The sequence below is a fragment of the Eutrema salsugineum genome, unplaced genomic scaffold, assembly GCF_000478725.1.
Source record: "Eutrema salsugineum unplaced genomic scaffold, Eutsalg1_0 scaffold_9, whole genome shotgun sequence".
Lineage (NCBI taxonomy): Eukaryota > Viridiplantae > Streptophyta > Magnoliopsida > Brassicales > Brassicaceae > Eutrema > Eutrema salsugineum.
This window is the reverse complement of record NW_006256342.1, coordinates 11,422,649-11,431,835: the sequence shown is the minus strand read 5'-3', so window position 1 is coordinate 11,431,835 and position 9,187 is coordinate 11,422,649. Positions and strand designations below refer to the sequence as shown.

Below are 9,187 nucleotides of genomic sequence, written 5' to 3'. Positions count from 1 at the left end.
TATCTCCATATCAAACTCTTGGAGCAATAAGACCCATCTCAAAAGCCTCGGCTTAGCGTCCTTCTTAGACATCAGGTACCTCAAGGCCGCGTGATCTGTGTAAACCGTGACCTTTGATCCCACTAGATAACTCCTGGATTTGTCAAATGCAAACACAATGGCAAGCATTTCCTTCTCGGTGGTGGCATACTTTTCTTGAGCCGAGTCTAAGGTGCGGCTGGCATAGTAAATTACGTGGAGCTTCTTATCTTTCTTCTGCCCCAAGACAGCTCCCACGGCATAATCAGATGCATCGGTCATCACTTCAAATGGTAAAGACCAATCAGGGGCTTGTACAATCGGTGCACTGATCAAAGCCTCCTTGATCCTCTTGAACGCTTCCTCACATTCTTCATCAAAGTTGAAATCCACTTCTTTGCACAATAACCTGGTTAAGGGCCTGGCTATCTTGGAGAAATCCTTGATGAACCGTCTATAGAACCCAGCGTGGCCAAGGAAGCTTCTTATTCCTTTCACAGAATTCGGGGCTTGTAAGTTCACCATCACCTCGATCTTGGCCTTATCCACCTCGATGCCTTTCTCTGATACCTTGTGTCCCAAGACAATGCCTTCTTGGACCATGAAATGACACTTCTCCCAGTTCAAGACAAGCCTATGCTCCTCACATCGTTTGAGAACCTGAGAAAGATTAGCAAGACATTCGGAGAAAGAGGAGCCGTATACGGAGAAGTCATCCATAAACAGCTCAACTTTCTCTTCAATTAGATCAGAGAAAATGTGCATCATACATCTTTGAAAAGTGGCCGGTGCATTGCACAAACCGAATGGCATTCTTCTATAACCATAAGTGCCGTAAGGGCAGGTGAATGTGGTTTTCTCTTGATCTCGGGGGTCTATAGGTATTTGAAAGAACCCCGAGTATCCATCGAGAAAACAAAAATAAGGATGATTAGCTAACCGTTCAAGCATTTGATCAATGAATGGTAAAGGAAAATGATCTTTTCTTGATGCAGAATTCAATTTCCTATAGTCAATGCACATGCGATGGCCGGTTATAGTTCTTTGGGCTATGAGTTCATCCTTATCGTTTTTCACCACCGTGATCCCACCTTTCTTGGGCACAACGTGTACAGGAGATACCCACCGAGAGTTAGAGATTGGATATATTATCCCTGCCTCAAGGAGCTTTAGTATCTCCTTCTTAACCACCTCTTTGAGGTTCGGGTTAAGGCGACGTTGGTGCTCAATAGATGACATGGCTTGGTCCTCTAGGTGGATCCTGTGGGTGCATATATCAGGTGAGATTCCTCTAATGTCAGCCAAGGAATACCCTATAGCTCTCCTGAATTTCCTTATTTCATTAAGCAATGCACGTTCTTCATGTTCAAGCAAGCTATCGTTTATGATCACAGGAAAAGTAGAGTTCAGACCTAAGAACGCATACCTGAGCCCTGTTGGTAGAGACTTTAGCTCAACAGGGGGTGCGTCTGCCTCATTCCAATCGGCGTCAAAGCTGCATTGGCCTGGAACAGCTTCCTCGGCCTTTGCTTCATTCTCGCACGGTTTACCATCGGCCTCGGTATGAGTAGTCACGGCCAGGATATCCCGAGGTGTCTCTTCTGTTTCCGTGGATCCCTCGCTGTCTAAGATGTCGAGGCCACTCTTCCTGAGCTCCAAAAACCTCGCCTCAGCTCCAAGTTCCCTCGGTTGGTCCAAAAGACGCTTGTACACCTTGCTTTCCTCGTTCAAGTACCCGTGCTCGCTTTGTTCACGTGTCAAGACCACTTGCAATGGGTCTTCTGCGTTTAACTCTTCTAGGAGCTCATCAGCTAGCTCCTCCATCACTTCCACATAGAAAACCTGACCTCCAATGGTCGGTTTCTTCATCATCTCCTTCACATTGAACTTCATAGTCTCGGAACCGATGTGTAGTTCAATCATTCCTCCTCTCACATCTATTATGGCTCCTGCGGTTGCTAAGAACGGTCGGCCCAAGATGATAGGGTCTAATGGTTCCTCGTCCATCTCAAGAACTATGAAGTCCGTGGGGATTTCTATCTCACCGATCCTTAAAGGTAGATCCTCAAGCAACCCCACCGGTAATCTAACCGATCTATCAGCTAATACAAGAGAGATCTTGGCCGGCTTGTAGCTTTTGTATCCCAATCTCTTGGCCACCGTGTAAGGCATTAAGCTCACAGAAGCTCCAAGGTCGCATAAACAGTTTGAGAACTTCAGGTGACCTAAGGCACACGGCAAAGTAAAGCTGCCCGGATCGGATAGCTTCCTTGGTAAAGATCTCCTTTGTATTATTGCGCTGCACTCATGACTCAGTATCACCATACCCTGGAGCTCCTTTGTCTTGTTGAGGATCGCGTCCTTTAGAAACTTCCCAAGTTGGGGTATAGCTAAGAAAGCATCTATAATGGGTAAGGTGAGTTGCGTGTTCCCCAAGTGTTTCTCAAAGACCGCCTTGGCTTTGTCTAGGATTTTCTTTTTGAAACGCCCTGGGAACGGTATATTGGGTTGATAAGGTGGTGGTGGAACATAGGGCTTTTCAAGCTCGGTTGTCTTTTCCACCTCTTTTCCTTTGTCATTGATCGGTTCCTTCTCTAAGACCTTTTCTTTATGCACATCATCTGAGGCTGCCTCCCCCTCTAGTTGCTCATTGGCCTCAATGAGCTTTGTTTTAGGCGTTGGAGTTTGTAATTCCTTACCACTCCTCAATGTGATGGCGTTCACATACTCTTTAGGGTTCGGCTCCGGTTTACCTGGTAGAGCCGGGCCTCTTGATGATGTAGACGCCTGGTTTTGCTTAAGCTCCCTGATATCTTGCTGCATTGTCGCGTGCTGGCTCTCAACCCTTTGCTGGCCCTGTAGCAGTTGCTGTAATATCCCACAGACGTCGTTCCCCATCTGATTCTGACCTGGTCCCTGAATCTGTTGCTGATTACCCATCGGCTGCGGATTGAACCCTGGTGGAAACTTGTGTTGCTGCGGTTGGCTGGTGAAGTTGTTACCCTGAGCCGCTTGATTCTGCTGAGTGTAGCCGTGCTGTTGCCCACTGAACTGTTGCATGGGCTGGAAGGTATTCTGAAAAGGAGCCTTTTGAGCATAGCTTTGTTGTTGTTGTTGAGCAGGGTACACTTGGTCTTGAGGGTTAGCTACATTCGGGTTTCTGTATGAGAGGTTTGGGTTACTGTTGTAGTTGTTAAACCGCTGATACCTCTGCTGATTCCCTATGTAATTCAGCTCTTCTTATGTTAGACCATCTTCATTAACATTGTCAAAACTTGGCCCTTGCTCATCAAACTCGCCTACAAAGTGTATTGGCTTTTGAGTCGCCATCAAAACCTTGTCAAGCTTGCTCTGAAGCTCTCTTATATCTTTTTTCATACGCTGTTCATCACTAGATCCCTCTGTACGGTTTGCTCTATCAAAGTCCTCTCCATATGTGTCATTGGACATGGCTAGGTTCTCGACTAGTTCCATTGCCGCATTGATCTCTTTCCCAAGAAAATTTCCATTTGAGGCTGTATCGAGTTGGTTTCTGATCTTGGGGAGTGCACCTCGGTATAAAGTACTCAAGAGGATGCCTCTGAGAAGCCGTGGTGTGGGCATTGGTTAGTGTAGCTCCTGAACCGTTCCCAAGCTTCACTAAAGCTCTCGTTGCTGTGCTGTGTGAAACTTGAGATCTGATTCCTGAGTTTAGCCGTGCGTGATGTGTGATAGACAAGACTTTTTAGGGTCTCAGGGCTATCAATCCCCTTGTCAATGTAGCACAAAGAGGTTAATCAATCCAGATGTGGTGTTAGACACTAAGCTATATGATCAAGTTCTTAATTCAAGCAAACAAGAGCGGGTTTTGATTAATCTAGAGAAAACTATAAACATAAACAGGATTAAAGACTAATGACAATGACAAATGATATGATGTGAATATGATATGATGGAGGCATGAGATTCTAGACATGATAGTTGGTCAGGGTGCTTTGGTGTTAAACTAGAGATGCTGATGACAATGATGAGACATGATTCAAGTGATTAAGAACTCTAATCTAGGTTAATCCTCTCATGAAGGTATTAACCCCTATACTAATCCATTTTCAAACTAAATTCCCATTTGTGAAATATGAATCAATATGCATTAATAAACAGTTCTTAATGATCATTCAAGCATTTAACAAATCATTCCCATGATGAAAAATTACTTAAACCTCTAACACAACTCTTTCAGGAATTTCATCAAACACTTTTGGTGCATGAAATTCCCAGAATCTAGATCTCAAGTGATTATCAAGGATCTAGCATATAGAACAGCTGTTTAGAGAGATGAATCAATGAATCTAGCCCTAAGCACCCCTAATCTAACACTTTAGCACCCTAACCTACACATCTAGAACCTCATTAAGGTGACTACTCACTAATCATACTAATCTCTCTTAAACCTTTCCAAGTTGAGAAGATTAGCATGATTAATGATGAGAAATGGAGATGGAGATGATAGATTCAAAGGGAATAAAACTTAGTTCTCCCCCAAAAAAAACCTAAAAAGTATTTATACTTCCTTAAAAACGAACCGGGTCAGCCCGGAACAAACCGGGTCCTGACCCGGCTTTAATGGATAAAGTGAGAATTACTGCGGGTCAGTCCAGTATGTCCCAGGTCGCACACCTAAGTCGCAGTAGATGAAGACTTGTCTTGTGAAGCCTGAATCGCCTTGTCTTAGCCGCACGCCTAAGTAGGAGTGTTTTGCGAGTGTTGCTGCGGCTTGGTCTCCTTCCTCTCCAACTCGCAGGGCTAAGGCGGTTTCTGGGGAATGTACAAACTGTGCGGGTTGGTCTCTATCGCAACTAGGTCGCAGGCTCAAGTCGGAGTGATTTGCGAGTGATCGTGCGGCATAGTTCCAGGCGCGGCTAACTCGCATGCCTAAGTCGCACGATTGTGGACTTAGCATTTCTCTTGCTCTTGAGCTTCAGACCTCTTCCAGTGATAGTTTACCCGCACATATCAACTCGCAGCATCAGCATTCAGGCGTTCATCTTCAGGCCTGCGGGCTAACCAAGTCGCAAGACCCTCTCGCAGCATCCAGAGCAGCTTAGACCACTTCGCATTCCGGAGAGTGTAACTCCTATGAGACTTGTCCGAATTGAATGATTTCGGTTGCAGAAGACAGAGGACTCATTTATCTCCAACTTTGGTGAAGGAAGCTTCGGTGCTTGGGAAGTGTAAGGCTTCCTGGAGGGCACATCTTTACAGTGCATGTACACGACCAGAGAGAGGCGTTTAGACATGTGTCCATTCCGGAGACCGTATCTTTCTGCTCATAGATCCGAATTGAATGATCTTGGACGTTCTGGAAAGAAGACTCAAATGTCTCTGGTTCTCATGAAGGACCCGGAAACTAAATCGGCCTGGACGTGCACCGTCCTTCGCATCCTTTAGGACTGATCTGCTCGGTCCGGAATACCTGCGAGACTGGGGTTCCTTCCGACAAGCTTATCTCTCTGCTCACGCGTCCGAATTCCACGATTCCACTTGCTACGAGACCGTGATGCAATGCTCTCCAACTTCTATGAAGCACCCGCCGTCTGAATCGGACCGGAAGGCTCCCCGGACAGGCGATTTCTGAGACACGTTCATGCCCGGAGATTTTGGCCGGTAAAGCTTCCCGCGGTACATGGAAATGGCCGGTAAAACCTTCCTGGCCAGCGAGAATGGCCGGTAATCTCCCAGGACCCAATTTTCCACTTTTTTCAAGCTTTGCTCACCATTCCACCTCCTGGATTCATATTTTCAGCTCCATATTCACCTGATAGACACTCAAAACATGCAATATACTCATTGGGACCTAATGCATCTCCTAAGTTCTAAAACAAACCCTAAGGACGTAAAATGCATGAAATAAAACATAATTTGGAATGATTTATGCAACCTAAATGATGCAAATTATGAACATATCAATGTGGAAAAGAACTTTGATAAGAACGCTAGTTTACACTGCTCCCAGGTTTGTATAGAACCCCTCGGTATATTCTTTTCCCACTGGTGTGCTTTATCACCGAGGCTGAAAGGGAACAAGCGTAGCTTGAAGCTATCTTCGGAGACGCCATTTATCTTGGTTAAGTCGCAAACCCGATCAAATTGATCTAGATGCTCGAGAGGGTCTTCTCCAGCCAGTCCGTGGAACTTTGAGTTTTGCACCATATTGAGCAGGGAAGCTTTAACTTCAAAGTTGTTGTTTTGGACTGGTGGAGCTTGAATCCCAGCTCGGTATTGGTGCGCATTAGCTCGGTCATTCTCTCCAACACAGATTGGAGGATGTTGTCTCTGAACTTGTGGCGGAGGCGGATGAACATGATGGGCTTGTTGCTCATTTCTATTCGCTTGGTGTTTGTTTTGCTGAGCAAGCCGTTCGTTTCTTTGAGCCTGTTGCTGGTTAACATAGGCTTGTTGTTCATTTCTTCCTGCCTGCGCTTGATTAGCCTGAGCCTGGTGCTCGGCTGCCTGAGCCTGTTGCTCCATTCGCTGTTGTTCTGCCATTCCAAGTCTGTCAAAGTGTCGTTCTCTCTCGCGAGCTCGGCTTTCTAATCTGTCGATGTTATCGTCGTATGGGAAAAGCGATCCTGTGCTCCGAGACCTGGTATTCATGCACCTGAAAACAAAACAAGACCTTGGAAAGAAGTTAGTAAAACAAAGGAAAGAAAAGCTTGAACTTAAGAACAAACAAGAGACTAATGCTCCTACAAGTTGGCAACGGCGCCAATTGATAACTAAGGTTTTTAAGCCTTAATAAGGGTTATCAATCCCCTGTCAGAGTAGTACAAAGGGGTGTCAATCCAAGCTTGTAAACGAGACACTATCTATGTCATTTGTTCGTTAAGTCAAGAGAGAATAGTAAAGGTTTTTACTAGGCTAAGTATCAAGCGAATGAGCATAAAAGTAAAGCAAATAATGAGATTTGAACAAAGCTAAGATGCAAATGACAAATAAACGATTCAGGATTATAATGAATGATAAAGACAGAGACTTTAGACAAGATAATCGACTCGGGTGCTTCCAAGCTAAACTAATGGGCTAATGAATCATTTTATCAAGCGGTTTCAAGTAACTTTGAACTCAAGGCATGTTAATCTTCTCATGAAAGTATTAAACATCTAAACTGATCCTCCTTCATACCAAAATATCTTTTGAGAAGCACGAATCAATCAGCAATAAGATTCAGTTCAAATATGTCATTTAAGAGAACAAACTATCACTCTCGCGATGAAAGACTCTTAAACCCTTAACCGAGTGGTTCAGACATTTCTACAAACACTTTCTACAAACCCATTAATCCACCTTGAAAGCACCCTAATCTACTTATCTAAAGTCACTTAAATGACTACTAACTGATCATAACGAGCTCACTAAGTCCTTTGCAAGACGTGTAGCTGGTCATGATTAGGAGTTTAATGCTGATAATAAAAGGAGAATAAAGAAAGAACAAGATTCAGACGTAAATACGAGATATCGGATTAGATTAACCCAGTTTCACAAAAGAGACAAGTTCTTAAAGCTTAAAACGGATAAGAGATAAGATGATTAGGTTTTTGGTCCTAAAATGTATTTATAGCAAAGGGAAAGTGTCGCGGGTCAGCCCGGAACAAACTGGGTACTGAACCGCTTTCTTGGGTTGATGGGTGAGTGCCACGGTGTGTCGGAGAGTGAAGCCGAGGTCTTCATGTCGAGGAGTGCACGTGAGTCTGGATCCAAATGAAGATCTCGTGAAGAACACGCCAAGAACATGCATGAACCCTAGTCTTTGATCCATCTTCACGTGTGTGTTCTTGAGCCGTCTCGTTCTTGATTCTGGGTTTGTGACAAGGGACCTCGGCATAAAATGCCGAGGTGCTTGGTGGTCGAGGGGTTCGGTAGAACAGAGTCCGGCATGCACGCCGAGGTCATTACACCGAGGTGCACGTCCAATACTTAGTCGTTTCCAGCTTCATTTCTTACGTATGCATGCATTGATTCCAACGTGCCGAGGCGTCAGCCCGAGGTCTAGTTCAAAATTCTCCCAAGATATGAGCCTTGGCTTGAGCAATGTCGAGGTTCTGATGCCGAGGCTTGAGAAAATACTTAGCGTGTATCGCAACTCATTTGGGCTCGTTTCGACCATATTGCCCTCCGGAAACAGTAGTTTTCAACACACGGCTCCAAATGCTCTGAGACCAGTCCCATAGTCAAGATGACTCAATAAACTCGAACTCTTTGGTGAAGAAACCTTCGGAGCTTGGGAAGTGGAAGGCTTCCTGGATTTCACATCTTTGCATCGTATTGAAATCACCGGAAAACAAGCTTTTTGGACCGATGTGAACTCCGGAGACTTTATCTTTCAAACCACTGCTCCGAACTAAGCGATTCCAACTGTCCTGAGAAGTTCTTCCACAGATCTCAAACTTTAATGAAGACCGGACAAGCTAATTCGGTCCGGAAAGGCTCCGTCCGCCGTGATTTTTGGACTCCGCCGTTCGGTTCTCGGATGCGCGTAATGCTGGTGCATCTTCCGGAAGCTGTATCCTTCTCTCCACTGGTCCGAATTGGATGATTCCGATCGTTCTGGGATATTTGCTTGATTGTCTCCAACTTTGATGAAGACCCCGCCAACTGATTCGGACCGGAAGGTTCCCCGGATTGCTGATCTTTGAAATGTGCGGACAAAGACAGATTTTGGCCGAGAAAAGCTTCCCGCGGTAAGGAAAATGACCGAGGGCTGTGTACTGCGGTAAGCTTTTTGGTCGTAAATTTCTCTCGCCTCGGCCAAAAACTCAACCCGTGGTATTTTGCACCCGATACTCGACCCAGGCTGATTTTGGTCGATCGGTAAGGATTTTGGCCGGTAATGAGCGATCGGTAAACTTTTTGACCGAGGTTTCTGTCCGGCCAGTACGCGATTTGGCCGAGAAATTCCTCCAAGCGGTTTCACCATTTTTGACCCTTTTCTTCACCGTTTTCTTCTCTGCTCCTCTTCTTAAGCTCCAAATCACTTCCAAAGCACCTGATAAAGACTTCAAAACATGCAAAACTCTTTGGGACCTAATGCAAGCCCTAAATCCTATTTTCATGCCTAAAGACTCAATTTACATGGGAAAACATATGATGAGGACTCTAAAATGCACTCTAAATGATGTAAAATATAGACATA

The 9,187-nt window shown here is 45.0% G+C and overlaps 1 non-coding gene across 1 annotated transcript; it reads left to right on the top strand.

Moving 5' to 3' along the window:
• Positions 1–3,603: 3,603 nt before the first annotated feature.
• Positions 3,604–3,710, top strand: LOC112087209. The gene has a single exon (XR_002899975.1). It is a non-coding gene; the product is annotated as a small nucleolar RNA R71 (small nucleolar RNA).
• The last annotated feature ends 5,477 nt before the right edge of the window (positions 3,711–9,187 follow it).